The sequence below is a fragment of the Ursus maritimus genome, unplaced genomic scaffold (genome assembly GCF_017311325.1).
Source record: "Ursus maritimus isolate PB19 unplaced genomic scaffold, ASM1731132v1 scaffold_28, whole genome shotgun sequence".
Taxonomy (NCBI): Eukaryota; Metazoa; Chordata; class Mammalia; order Carnivora; family Ursidae; genus Ursus; species Ursus maritimus.
Window position 1 is genome coordinate 39,161,293 of NW_024425341.1, and position 16,204 is coordinate 39,177,496.

Here is a 16,204-nt window from a genome sequence, read left to right on the forward strand (position 1 = left end):
CACTGCTCAAAAAATATTTTAAAAAATAAAAGTAGAGTCATCCACAGCATTTTCTTAGTTTGTTCAAATCATGAATAACTGTCTTTCCAGGTTAGGATAGAAGTTTAAAGAGATTTCGTTTGCTCTAATAAAGATTTTTTAATCCTCAGGACGAAATGCGATCAAGCTGGGTCTCCACTCAGATTCCTCGTAGCATGTATCACAGTGGACTGCAACAACTCTCTTTTCACCCACCCAACATCCCACGTTCCATAAAGACCACTTCTCATTTATGAACCTCCACGTTCCAACACAGTGCTTGGCACAATGAACAATAAATGTCAAATGAATTTTGGTGAAGAGAGGTGGAAAATTTCTGAAGGTCAGATTCTGAAAGAAATTATAAATACAGCTGGAGTTGGTTAAAGGCAAAACAACTAAAAAGAATTTTAAAAACCTAAAATCACTACAGATAGAAAAAAAAAATCAATCCTTCTAAATGCTAAGGAGAATTGTTCACTTTATTTCAACAATCATCCTTTATATGATTTGTATTTTTTTTAATTCCCATAAGCCTTGGGAAGTCACTTTCTTAATAGAGGCAAAGTATTATCCTGTGAAACATATCATGTTAGGACATCTGTCATCTTATGAAACATGTATTAGTGTTCCTGTTTATTGATCTGACCTCACACCTCTAGATTGTAAATAAAATTTTTTTTCTCCACATTTAACCTCATAATCTGATTCCTTTTGGATGGGTTTGTCCTGGCTACTCCATTCTTTTAGTTTTTATATAAAATCCTCCTTTGTGTTCCAGAAACTTAGTCCCACCTTTAATTTCTTTCCTTTTAAAATATTTTCAAGATGACACCAGCTTCCCTGTACAGAGGAGAAATGTAAACTTGGGTTCTTAAATTGGTTTTGAATACCTTTCTTCTTCCTTTATTTTAACTGAGAAATAAACAAAAATCCTCCACTAACACACCTTGACATGATTGATTCTGTCAGTTAACTCTTTATCATGGAACAAAGTCACCTTTAGAAAATGACAGAAAATAAAATAGATGGTGAGTATGTTTATTCTCTGATAATTTTGCCAGACCCCAAAGGAACAGGAAGAAAATACTGTGTGCTTACCTTCCCCTAAAGCAACAGCTGTTTCTCTCAACAAAAGAAAAGGCCATTGTTCTTGAGCACCTAAACCACCTTTAAATTCTTTCTTTTTCCTACTTTGCTCTTGCTCTGTACTCCAACATTTATAAACTTTCCATATGGCAGAGCGGATGAAGGTCCCTTTGGGCATATCTTGTAAATACCAAATGAAATATCATAAGCGATAAAATGTTACAGTTGTCTAATTCTTAAAACTTCAAATGTTTCCCATGGTCTCTCCACTGTGGCCTCATATGTGTAGCTGCAAAATCATCCTACTTCCTGTTGAATTGGAATAATTTACAGATTCTTTCCTGAATTTCAACCTTCAATTTAAACAGTACAAACAAAGCATCATAGCAGTGGGGGAAAAAATGAAAACATTTCACCTGGAAAACAATAAATGTGTTCTCTATGGGATGAATGAGTACAAAATAGGTCAACACTAAGAGAAAACTTCATATAAATGTAAGAAAGGGGGGGGAAAACACCAAAGGTGATTGTCAGTGGGCTTGAGAAACAAATCCCAAAATAAATCCCTGAAAATCCATTCAAGTTCTTAGTATTTAACCACAATCAAACAAGATAATACAGATAAGCAAGTAAATCATCTAAATGAAGTCTCTTAAGTTTAAAAAAATATGAAAAGAATACCTGACAAACTTCTAGAAAAAATGTGAAAGCACATATCACCTGAAAATAAAGGTGGGGAGGGAATACTACAGTAAATTTCCCTGTTGCATTTTAGTAAAAACTACTACATAGGCATAGGTTGGCCCTGGGATGAACACACCTACTACAGTTAGAGGAACTCTACAAATTATGCTGAATAGAATGAAACGAAATTGCTACATCATCACAGAGTACAACTCATTGGCCAATAACTCAAACAAAGATTTTCTGTTATTACACCTAAGAATAAAAATGGTTGTGTTGAAGACAGAGTTTCTAGAACATCCATAGATCCAACAGATTTGCCCTCAAGTTACAAACTCTTTTGTAAACTAGAACAAAAATGCCCATGGCTCTGCCTTTTTTTTTTTTTTTTAAATACTGTCCTTCATGAGTGTTGTCTCTTTTTTCAATGACTTTTCACATCCAACTAAACTGGAAAATTGAGATGGCTCATATGGAAGCAATATTTTGCCTAAATTATCTGAGTAAGTGTTTTAAAATTTTGCTTTGCTATGGTTATGTACATTTGGCCTCTATGCACTGAAGTTTTTTGAATCATTCAAATTATATTAATCTTTGATAATATACGTCATCAATTTTGCTTTAGAAATTGGGCAATTTGTGCAACTGCCTTTAAATTTAACATTTTTTTAAGGTGGAGACTTTACTACATATGGAGAATAAAAATATAAATGTGAAAAAATATATAAATATGATTTAGTTGCCAACCAAAAGGAGCTCAAACATATAGATGTTCATATAAAAACATAAGAACAGTGGTATGTTCTACAACTATACTAATACCATAGTTACATATAATTAAAGTTTGGACTATAACAAAGATCTATAGGCACACAGAAGCCTAGAGAGTCTCATCTGTGCTATAGTCACATGAGAGAATACACATGCAAGTCATTTATACATTTTTTTAGGATTGGTAATCAAACTAGAAACCCACTCATTTACAATAGACACACTATTTCATGGTGAAATGGGCTCTGGTCAAATGCCCATAAATCTTGGATCAAATAAGCTGGACCACTACAGGGTAATAAAAAGTATATTTGGGCTTTTTTCCTAGTTCATTGCACAGAGCTCCTAAAACCCTAGGAATTTCCTGAGTGATAGGAGTATCTTTCATTTTTGGTAATGAGCCCCTTCAAAAATACTTGAGTTTACTGATAGCGAGGTGATTAGAGTTGGCCCTAAGATGTCTTCAGATGGTGGCTAGTTGTCAGAAGAACCAACCATGTGATTAGAGGGCTGGAAATTTTGGCCTCTCCCCACTGACCTCTGGAGAGGGGAGAGGGGCTGGGGGTTAGGTTCAATCACCAGTGATATAATCTACCATGCCAACACGATGAACCCTCTATAAATACCCCTAAACAAAAGGAGTCAGAGAACTTCTGGGTTAGTGAATACATCACAGTGCTGGGAGGGTGGTATGCCTGAGACGGCATGGAAGGCCCACATATCCCCCAATACACACTTTGCCCAATGCATCTCTTCTGGTTCTTCTTTAGTTATACCTTTATAATAAACCAGTAATGGTGAGTATTTTCCTGGGTTCTAGGAGTTCTAGCAAATTACTGAACCTGGTGTTCATGAGAATCCCCACATTTATAGCCAGCAGGGCAGAAATGTGGGTAGCCTGAGTACTCCATTTGTGGCTGGTATCTGAAGTGGATATGGTACTGAGCCCTTTATCTGTGGGGCCTGACACCAACTCCAAGAGTTAGTGTCAGAACAGAATTGAATTGTTAGACACACAGTTGGTGTCAGAGAATTGGAGAATTGGTGTGAAAAGGACACTACATATTTGACGTCGGGAGAAAAAAACCTCTTGCAACTACATGAATTTTAGCAATTCCCCTGCCATTCGATTTCATTCTACTTTTAGATATGAGAAATATTATCAAAAGCCAAAGGTTTCTATGCTAAACTGATTAGCCATTCTCCTCTGAGATTTAGTATTTACCACATTATTTTGCAATTTTTTTTTGCAAACAGGAACCTGAATTCCTAGAAGGTATGAATCATGTGTTACTTGCATTTGCCACATAATGGGCAATCAATAAATACTGGTTTAATAAAAGGAAGAAATCTCTGATCAGAACAGTAATGTCTTAGCTCTAAGCAGAAGCAAATTATCTTTTGCATAACCATAACCTCTCCTTCAAACTATAATGAAAATTGAACTGGAGAAGATTTGGAATGCCACAATAACTCTTTGCACCTGGGAAGAACCTATAAGGCTATTTATAGTATCTGAAAAAGTTATAAAACATTAATAATATGCTGAAAATACACATGCTAGTAAGCATGAGTGACCAAAGTCTCATAAACTGCTGGTGGGAGTGCAACATGGTGTGGCCACTTTTCAAAACAGTTTGTCAGTTTCTTATGAAGTTTAATATATAGTTACCATAAAACCCAGCAGTCACACTCCCGGTATTTACCCAAGAGAAATGAAAATATATGCACATATACGCACTTGCATGCAAATATTATAGCAGCTTTCTGTATGTATAATCACCAAAATGGGGGGAAAGCAAAAACCTTCAACTGATGAATAAACTATGATACATTCATACAATTGAATTTTACTCAGCAATAGGAGCCAACTACTAATACAATCAACAACATGGATGAATATCAAAAATACTATGCTAAGTGAAAGACACTAAGTTCAAAAATATACATAGGGTAGGATTCTATTTATATGCCATTCTGGAAAAGGCAAAACTATGAACAGAAAGCAGATCACTGGTTGCCTAGAGCTGGATATCAGAGAGCAGACTGACTGCCAAGAGGCACAAAGGAAATTTGGGGATGATGGAAATGTTTGGTATCTTCATTATATCAGTGGTTAAGTACTACATACATTTATCAAAAGTTATTAACCTAACAATTTAAGAAGGATGACTCTCGCCATACACAAATTATACTGCAATAAACTGTGATTGCAAAAAAAAAAAAAATCACAGTCTGTTCTCTAATCCTGCAATTTTTAAATTGGAAAATATTTAAACTAAAACATTGCCCCAACTTTTGGGGTTTTGCTCTTGCTACATGTTTCCAGGACATGGAAATAGAAATTTCCAGTAGCAGAAATTTCCAACTTTGTATAGTGTTAACCTGAAATTTGAAATTAAAATATTACTTTTACTTTATCGTTTCCTTGTCATATTAAGAACGTTATGACTGTGGGTGGAGGCAATTAAAGTGAATCCACATTTCTATGACTTGATATTTTATTCTAGTAAATAAAGCCAAAATATTCTATCTTTAGATATGACTCCATTATCAACCATGAGACCAGATGCATGGGTTTCATTATTTAAACCAGCTCCATCCATCCATCCACAAGCAGGAGTAACTCGAGAAACCCTCCAAATCCAAAGTGAATGTTCAGTGGTCTTGGCCAAAGTCTCTAATATTACACAGCAGCACCAAAAATCATCATAACCCTTTAGAAGTAACATATTTAATTTGATGCAAGTTCTCTAGAGTTTCTCCTCCAAAACTATAAATAGCTGCTTTATTGATACAGAACTATAAGAATTTCTCAACCAATATTGCCAACACAGACAAGGAGAAAGCTTGTTTAAGGAACTGAAATGGCCTGAACCCTTATTCTAAGTGTATTGACTTTCAAGTATTGTAAACCCTTAGGACCTCAAAATTAGAGTGGAATGCACTCTCCTCTAAAATATATTCTGCTTCTTAAGATGTAGAATGTAGAATTCTCAGTAAGATGTTTTAGGTATTAGTTAACCAGTATTATGTTAATCAGTACCAATTTTGAAAAAGAAGAAAGAAAAGGAAAGACACAAAAAGAAGGAAATGTTTTGCTCCAAGTGGAAAAACACTGCTGTGGACTCTAAATAATGGCCTGAGAGAATTCATGCTTCTCTGAAATTCTGAACACAGCCTCTCTAATATTTCAGGATTTAAAGACGGAGAAGGAACACAGATACCTGAAACCCCTGTAATAATGATGTATCTTCCCATCTTACATCCCTGTCTCTGATAGATTCTGAGTTATTAGCAAGTTAAAATAAGGTAATATGTTTCTCACCTGATTCTTTCCTTTGCCCACATAAAACAGATTATTCATTTTCTTCAAAACCAACTTTCCTTCTTGACTATCCTATTTCTGCCAATTATATGATTTTTTATATAATCTCTGACTCTTCCCATATCCAAATCCCACTGTGCAATCAGCTACCCAACCCTCCCCTAGGAATGTTTCCTCACCACCCTTACACCTTCATCACACTTCCCCAGACCAGTGCTGCACAAGCTCATTTGGCTTGACCACCTCACATTTTTACTCACTCAATCCATCCAACTACTTCTTGCAATGTCATCCGCTTTCACAAAAATAATGTGTTTAAGTCATTCTCCTACAGAAAAAATTCCAATGGCTCCCAAATGTCAAAGGTCAAAATATTTAACTGGTCAAAACTTAACAACACTTCAAAATACAACCCAGTATCTCCAAAATTCTGCCATTTACTCACCTAAGTTAACCCTCTATTCCATTCTCTTTAACATGCTGTATCCATTACAAATTCAGATTTTTGCTGAGAAAACAACAACAACAAACCAGGAGACTCAGAAACAACTTGGCTGAACTTCTTTTAAGAAACATCCTCCGACTCTTTTCTCTCTTGGGAACTTCTAATTCCTCAGTGCTAAGTTTAATTCCCATGTACTTGGTTAGGCCTATTCCAGCCTCCACAGTCCTCAGTTCCCCAACAAGTGTGGTACGTGTTTGCACCATTCCTCTGGAACATAACATATGGCAGAAATATAAAGATTATTAAATATATATTTGTATTTACATACTATGTACTTATCCATACTTATAAAGTTGTATATCTAAACAAACTCAAGGGAAGGCTCTATAGAAGGTGTCTCAACCTTTTTTTGTAATAGCAAAATTTGAAAACAAACTTAACACTGAAAATTAGAATAGTTATATCAATTATGGCCAATCCAGTAATGAAACACCAGGTAACAATTTAAAATGTTGGTTTTGATGAATATTTAATAACATGGAAAATTTCACAATACCATGTTAAGGTTGAAAAGACCCAAGTTTAATCTTGAAATGTGTATATATATACAGAACATGATTCCAATTCTGTTTTAAAATATGTACAAGGGACGCCTGGGTGGCTCAGTCGGTTAAGCACCTGCCCTCAGCTCAGGTCACGATCCCAGGGTCCTGGGATCGAGTCCTACATCAGGTTCCTTATTCAATGGGGAGTCTGCTTCTCCCTCTGCCTGTTCTGCCTGCCACTCCCCCTGCTTGTGCTCTCTCTCTGACAAATAAATAAAATCTTTAAATAAATTAATTAATTAAAATAAAATAAAATACATAAAACAAAACATTCTGGAGGAGATAGACCAAAGTGTTAAGGACAGTAGTAGAGTTTTTACTTTGTGCTTTATATTTTCCATGAACTCCTTTACAATTGAACATGCATTAATTTAATAAGCTAAAATAAAGGTGAAGATTTTCCTTAAAATCATAGTTCTGAAGAAATACTAGATCTCTGAAAACATAGTTTGTATAACAGAAACTGCAAAATATCTGGGAACTAAAGATGCCATTTTATGCAAATTACTTATAAGTAGTGTCAAAGGCCAGCTCCTACTGGGAACCAGACCACTTTCTCTCTAATTTAGGAAATTCAGTGAAAGGAAGCCCCCTTGTGACTGGAAAAACAACCAGGGAGGTTCAGAAAGTACATAGAAATTTGACTTCTTCATTCTTTTCTGTCCTTTGTAAAACAGAAATAAGAGAGTTGCTACCAAAAGCCAGAAAGACTGGCAGAACTACCCAGGGAGAGCTTTTACTAAAAGCAGAAACATGAAAGGATTTTAATGTAAGTTAAAAGAATATGATTTAATTACAAGGGATTATTCCAATGCAGTGTGTGTATGTAAGATTCTTATTAGAGTAAGAATCAAATATGTTAAAAATTTACCTAAGAGAAAAAGAATTACTATGAACCTGTGTGTTTATTTAAATTTTGCTCTTGTTGCCACCAAGTAGTTGTGTGACCTTGGCAAGTCACTTCATTTCTGTGTTTTGATTTCCTCTGGGGCAATACAGAATGGTGCTAGTTAAGAAAGTGACCACCAGAGTCAGGCTGAGCTTGCATTCTGGTTCTGCCACCTTCTAGTTCTTTGACCATGTAACATGTAAATGACCTTCCCCACACCTAAGTTTCTACCCATAAAATGGGGATAATTCTACCTCATCAAGTTATAAGAAATAAATGAGTTAATATGCATAAAACACTGACAGCAGAATATTTAGTGCAATAAAAGTGTATATATTATTTCCACCTTTAAAATGAGCAATTTTGACAAGATCTCTAAGTTTCCTTTTAGTTCAAAAATTTGCATATTTGAAGGGTTGTAATTACTGATTGATGTTATCATGTTTGCATAATTTGATAAGGAATTACATTTTTAGTTTTAATTTAAAAAATTAGGAGTAACATCACCAGGACGGCAACATAGGTCATTTTTTACTTCATTCCCTATTACAAGAACAACTAACAACTATTCAAAAGTAGGATAGCACTGAGAGAATCCTAGAACATGTGGATGAGGCTGAAGCATCCCCTGGACCACAGAGACCAAGAGACTGCATTAGAAGGGTATGAGGAGGGGCGCCTGGGTGGCACAGCGGTTAAGCGTCTGCCTTCGGCTCAGGGCGTGATCCCAGCGTTATGGGATCGAGCCCCACGTCAGGCTCCTCCGCTATGAGCCTGCTTCTTCCTCTCCCACTCCCCCTGCTTGTGTTCCCTCTCTCACTGGCTGTCTCTATCTCTGTCTAATAAATAAATAAAAACTAAAAAAAAAAAAAAAAAAAGAAGGGTATGAGGAGGGGCTTCACACTGACCACATTGCCCCTCTCTGAGGCCAGCACAGCACCACACACAAAGGTCTCCCCTGAACCTCTGGTTCTTTCAGTGGAGAAAGGGAGCCTAATGGAGACAACATTGTGGGCACTTTGCAGAAGCCCCTATTCTGATCTTATGCCACAGAGATTGCAGGGGAATCTGTGGGGGTTCAACCACTAGGTATCTGACCATGATGGAGAAGCAGAGAGGCTTGCAACAAGCAGTGCACAGGTCTTGGTCAACAAGTAGTAATACTTGGTGCCCAAGTAGTAATCTGAACCAGTGTCTTTACTCATCTCTAGAACCAATGCAGAGCCATGCTCTAATCGGGGAACTCTGTTGGGTAGAGATTTGCCTGATTCCAGTCCTCAAATGAGGAGTTACTCCCATGCCAGCCAAGGAGCTGATCATAGCCCCAGCACTGTGGAGAGTGTCTTCTGGTCCCATCTGTGCAGAAGGGCTGGTGACAACTCCTAAAATCTATGTGACCCAGCAGTGCTTGAACCAAGAAGCAGGCAGGCAGAGAAGATCGCCACCAGAACAAAGCCAGGACCAGCATAGAGGCTTCCTGTGCCATGAACAAGCAACGGGATTAATTTCTAGTGAAAGTTGAAGGTAGGTCCTGGTTGGGAAATTGAGAGAAGCCTGGAGTGTCCCGTCCCTGTCCTTCCCTTGCAAGGGAGCTGCTACATAGTCTCAATCACTGTAGAGAATGTATTTCAGCCCCATGGGACCTGAAGGGCTGGTGACAACTAGAAGCTGAGGAGCTCACCTGCACTCAAGCCAAGAGGCAGGCAAGAAGAACTGATAATTTACAGAGCTAAGCCAGTGACCCTGTTTCATCAAGAAACCTGGAGTATGTATTAGCTTGAGTTAAGATAACAAAGAGCTTTACCAGGTTGAGAGCTGCTTCCACCACTGCACCCAAACAGGAAATTTTTTTCTTTTTTCTTTTTCTTTTTTTTTTGTTTCAAGTTTTTATTTAAATTCTATTGAGTTAACATATAGCATAATATTAGTTTCAGGAGTAGAATTTAGTGATTCATCACTTACATACACAACTCCCAGTGCTCATCACAAGTGCCCTCTTTAAAACCTATTTAGCCCTCCCCACCTCTCACCTCCCCTCCAGCAACCCTCAGTTTGTTCTCTATAGTTAAGGGTCTTTTTTATGGTTTGCCTCCCTCTCTCTCTCTCTCTCTTTTTTTTTTCCATTCCCCTATGTTCACCAAACAGGGAATTTAATATGTAGCCCTACTTATTGCTCAATATGGTCTTCAGCCTGTCTGACTTCAGAACCTAACCAAAGTATACAGGAAGCTGCACAGCCCATTCAACAGCCCTACATATAGTGGCAGTTGAACATAGAGCACAGTCCATAGATTCCCCTCATCCGTAGAGCAAAAACAAGGGCCTCACCTGGCCAAGGAATTCACTGCTTACTCTGACTGATTCAGGTCTCCAAACAATGAGCTGTATGTCCTAGGTCCTGTCCTGCTGCCCTGCCAAGGCAGAGAAGCTAATTCACAGTGCCATCTGGTACTAAATATAGTACCCTATAGCTCCTAAAGGAACCAGAAGGAAAAAAAAAAAAAAAAAAACTGAGCCCAAATTTAGAAGAATTTCCTAATTAGGATTGTCTGATAAAGATTAGAACAGAAATAAATGAAAGACAGAAGAGTAAAACAATAGAAAAATTTAACCAAACTAAAAGTTCGTTCTTTGAAAGGATTTAAAAAACTGACAAACTCTTAGATAGACGAATCATGGAAAAAAAAATAAATAAAGGACCCAAATCAACAAAATTACAAATAAAGGCAACATTACAATGGACACCACAGAGATTCAAAGGATGGTAAGTGGCTACTGTCGAAAACATATGCTAACAAACAGGACAACCTAGAAGAAATGGAGAAATACTTAGAAACATACAATGTGCCATGACTAGATCAGGAAGAACTAGAATATCTCAACAAATTGAATATCTGAACACAGGAATAAAGCTCCTTGGTAATAATAATAATTATTATTATTACTAAAAATAAACAGGTGGGACTACAGAAAACTAAAAAGCTTCTACACAGAAAAAAAAATCATCAACAAAGTAAAAGAAAACCTACAAAATGGGACTTAATATTTGCAAACTTATATCTGATAAGGGGGTTAATATCCAAAATATATAAAGAATCCACGAACTCAATAGCATGAAATGAATGAATGAATAGCCCAATTTAAAAACCGGTAGAGGGCCTGAATAGACATTTCTCCAAAGAAGATATACAAAAGGCCAATAGGTACATGAAAAGATGTTCGATATTGCCATTAGGGACATTCAAATCAAAACCACAATGAGATATCACCTCACACTTGTTAAGATGGCCACCATGAAAAAGACAAGAGATGGGGCACCTGGGTGGCTCAGTTGGTTAAGCATCTGCCTTCGGCCCAGGTCACAATCCCAGGAGACTGCTTCTCTCTCTCTCTTCTACTTGTGCCCTATCTCGAAAGAAGGAAAGGGAAAGGGAAAGGGAAAGGGAAAGGGAAAGGGAAAGGGAAAGGGAAAGGGAGAAGGAAGGAAGGAAGGAAGGAAGGAAGGAAGGAAGGAGAAAGAAAAGAAAAGAGAAAAAAAAGACAAGAGATAACAAATGCAAGAACATGAAGAAAAGATAATCTAGGAATACTGTTGGTAGGATTGCAAATTATTATAGCCACTATGGAAAACAGTATTGGGGCTTCTCAAAAAATTAAAAATGTAACTCCCATATGACTCAGCAATTCCACTTCTGAATATTTATCCAAAGGAAATGAAAACACTAACTCAAAAAGATATCTGCACCCCCATATTCACAGGTGAATTATTACAATAGCCAAGACATGGAAACCACCTAAGTGCCCATCAATGGATAAACGGATAAAGAAGTTGTGAGATATCTGCCTATCTATCATGAAATATTATTCAGCCATAAAAGAGAAGGAAATCTTACCATTTGCAACATGAATGGAACTTGAAGGCATTATGCCAAGTGAAATAAGTCAGGCAAAAATAAATACTATATGATCTCATACGTGGAATTAAAAAAAAAAAAGCTCATAGAAAAAGAGATCAGACTTGTAGCTACCAGCAGCAGAGGGCAAGGAGAAGGGGAATTGGAGAAAGGTGGTCAAAAGGTGCAAACTTCTAACTGTAAGATAAATACATAAGAATAGCTAACACAGCTATACGATACATAAGAAAGTTGTTGAGAGTAAATCCTAAAAGTACTCATCACAGAAAACCATTTTTTCCTTTTTTTTCTTTTTTTCTTTCTTTTCTTTTTGTCTCTATATGATAAGATAGATGTTAGCTAAACCTACTGTGGTAACCATTCCACAATACATGTAAATCAAACCACCATGCTATACGCCTTAAAATTATACAGTGATGTATGTCAATTATGTCTCAATAAAACGGGAGAAGATCTGATCTAGTCCTGCAGAGGAATATTCTCTTTCCCATGCTTTCATATCTCAGAGAAATGGTTTTAGCTCCATAGAGCTATACAGACAAGGAAAATCAACTATCTGGCTAACTGATTAGCACATATAAGGCATCACCTATAACTTCGGGCATGATCACTCTTATGACATTAAAATATCTTCAACATGGTTAATTTGTTAATTGGATATTTAGTTCGATATTAAATATTATTGATGAATTAAAAGCACACTCTAGTTAACTTCTTTCATAAATTATTTTTCTTCCCCCAAGCTATAGCAGCTATGGCTCTAAGACATGCTGATTGGATTCATCTTCTTTTGCTGAATATACCTGCCAGAACGTTATTAGATGCTTAAACAAGAAGAAAACAGGGTATTTTAAAAGAGCTGGAAACAATCAAGTATTTGTTTTGGCAAAAAAAGAACATTTCACCCAAACATTCTTTTAGTCCTTAATTCAAAGTCAGCTATGTGTCTTTGGTGTCTCGGATCCCTCTTCCTCCCCCACATATACTTTTAATGCCTTGGCAATAAAAGGAGGAAGAAAATTAAAATGAAGGTTTGAAATATGTTATCCCAACACTAACAGTATATGTTACTCCAGAGAAAGCCAGGTGGTGGACACAGACACAGAGCTGCTACCTTTCAAACTTGAGACTTCATCATTATAGGGGTATCTGAGAAAAGATGCTTCCCACAGCCAAACAGAACAGCAGGAAACAATCAGTCTTGGTAAGCTTGGTGAGCTTTTTGCTGCATTAATCTGCCTCAGAGCCTGTGCACAGAAACATTTAGTAAAGAACAAGAATGAAAGGAAATTATACCAGGGTTTGATGGTCCATTCCATCATTTGGCTCTTCTTTTTGCAATCAGCTCAAAAATGAGATGGGAAACTCTACTTGCTTCTTTTGCAAAATATCAGTATGAAAAAGTAGAGAAAGAGAGAGTGTTCTCTCCAGGCTCTCAGGAGGGCTGGCAATGACTGTTGTGGTAAATTACTCCACGGAAAAGGTACGCTTTGTGGCTCGGCAGTTTCAAGAACAAAGTCGTCGGAAGTTTTTCTCAAGGGAAATCACAGGGGGGTGCATGAGTAGATTATAGAGCACAAAAGATATCACAGCCTCAAAAACATTTTTCAGCAACAAAACAAGTGACACAATAGAGTTGTTGAAAGCTTCAGAGTCTAGTCCTGATTCTAAGAGATGTAATATACATAAGCTGTCTTATGAGATTGATATGCCTCTATCAATGGTTAAATTAACTACTCCCCAGTGGAGCACAGCATTCTAAGAATTAAATTGCAAAAGCTCTTCTACTAGCAAGTGGTCTGTATAGTCACTGCAACACTGTCTTCACCTCTGAGAAATGGCTACTTCGCAAACTCCCATAATAGAAACTTGTAAGGCCACATGCTCAGATAGGCACTAACACAGCTGATACCAACTCATATTGTTTAGGTAAGAGGGTTCTAGCCAAAGTGAACTGGACAAGGTGAATGGACTGGAAACTAAAAAAAAAAAAAAAAAAAGTTCTCTTTTCAGATTCTTGGGCCAAGAAAAATTTCTCTCTATTGAAGAAAGACAATGAGATAATGGGAAGACCAAAAAGATTCTCTGACTCCCAATGCTTGAAGTTAGCTGCTAGATAGCCAGCTCCTACAGGCAAATTTTGATCTCAAAGAAATTACAGTGGACTAGCGTTTCATCCATAAATGAAGAAAGAAGATTGTACAACATAAGACAATGATACTGATTATGGCTCCAGCAGAAATTCTTCATCAAAAATGTTCATAAATAAAAACACAAAAAGAAAAAGGAATATATGGGCTCAAGAGAGAAGGCTTCAGGATCAATTTTAGCCAGAATCTGCTATCAAGTAGATCTATGAATATAAACATAGAGAAAAAAAGAATAGAATAAAAGAGGTAGAACAAAAATATTTTAAGTAATATGGAGAAAAGAAAAACAAATAGCCAAGGGAGAGGTAAAAGTGGGAAATAAAGCAAATAACACAGCACTGTGAAAATAATAATGCTGAAATAAGAAGGGGTTGTGAAGGCTGTCCAAATACAGTGAATACTAATAAAGATGAAAAGCTTACAGAATCGAGCACAAGGAGACAATTTAGAAAACTACTTTCCCTTTGAATCCATAGTTCTTATGGTTGCTAGAAAGATTCTATTAAAGTGCCCAAGAAACCCTGCAGCAGCTCATTCTAAATTCTACTTTTATGAGAAAAAGGTAAATGAATTAATCCAGAAATTATTTAGGGGAACACATTATAGCAGACACGGCCATAAATCAATAGCTAAATTTACAGGAGAATAAAGGATAATGGTGGATCTGAAACATCAAGAAAATTTTGGATCACCCTCTGTTCACTAAGGCAGAAAAGTCTGTAATACAGTTTTTAGATGTCAATCAAAAATCATTTTTAAAAAGCAGCAGTCCTTAGAGTTAAGACACAATCAGGAAAATAGGTCACCCACATAGGTCACCAGCATCTAAACTGTATAACTGAGCAACTTCTATTCTAGTAAAGTGCTCTTCATTTATAGAAGTCAAGGTGATTTTCATATTTATTATATTAATATTACAATTATTATTAGAATATTAATACGTGTCTATGTATCTGAGTATAATTACCTTACATATATCATACTTTACGTTATATTCCTATAAAATAAGAGAACAGCATAAAAACACCTCAAATGACTTAACCAAAGGCTCCTAACTGTTAATAGGTGGGGGGCTGGGAAGAGTGGATACTAGGAAGGGAAGTGACATGTATTCTGACTCCAGAGATTAAGAATGGAAGGCAGAATTGAGAGAAAGTCATAGAGAAGCTATATTTATTATCTTAAATTGAAAAGGGATGTAAAATATCCATTAAAGAGGACCCGTTCCCATAATGAAGTGCTACTTCCCGTGAAGGACTGGTGATGCCTTTAAAACCACCACTGGCAGGGGTTGTGGTTTTTTATTCTCTACCTGGTGTTTTTTCAAGACATTTCCACTTCCCTATTCTTTTTTTTTTTAAGATTTTTTTTTTTTTTTAATTGGACAGAGAGACACAGCGAGAGAGGGAACACCAGCAGGGGGAGTGGGAGAGGGAGAAGCAGGCTTTCCGCTGAGCAGGGAGCCCGAAGCTGGGCTCAATCCCAGGACCCTGGGATCATGACCTGAGCGGAAGACAGATGCTTAAGGACTGAGCCACCCAGGCGCCCCTCCACTTCCCTATTCTGCCTGGTCCCCAGAGCTGGAGCAGGGCAGGAGGGCAAAACAAGTAGTCACTTCTCTCTTTTCTCTTCTTTCTTCCTCGGTCTCCCTCACCTCCTGCAGGTCCTCTCCCTCCCGCTATCTGCCCCTTTCCCCTCCTTCCTCTTTCCCTCCCTTTTCAGCACAGTTTTTAGACTCTGATCATCCACCACCAAACACAGGTTTGGCACAGCCTAAAAGACTAGTTAGAGCCAAACCCACTATATTATGCATTATTCTCTGTATAACAATAAAAAAAATGATATACTCACATTCATACAAATCTTATGCTCAAGGTAAATAAGATATTAGCAGGAATAGCTTCCCAAATCTGTAATGTCACATCACAAGTTATATCTGCATTTTCCTTGTTGTTAGTAGTCTGCAAAGTTCTTTCCATCATTTCAATGAGTATTTGTGTATAAGAATTTGTGTTAGTATTCCCATTAGAACTCTTTCTATAGTGATCAAAACCAGGGTTTCAGAGTCAGACATATCCATGTCTGATTCCAGATCTGCTGCCTTTTAGCTGTATGGATGTTAGCAAATTATTTAGTATCTTATTTTTAACCAGTTTTCTCATCTGATTTAGCTCACACAGTTGTAGTAAGAATTAAATAAGATAATCAAAGGACAACATCACACCTATCACCTAGTATAGTGATATGTAAGTCTCATGATAGTTAGCTTTTTCCCCATTTCCTTTTTTTTTTTTTTTCCAGATAGACTCTA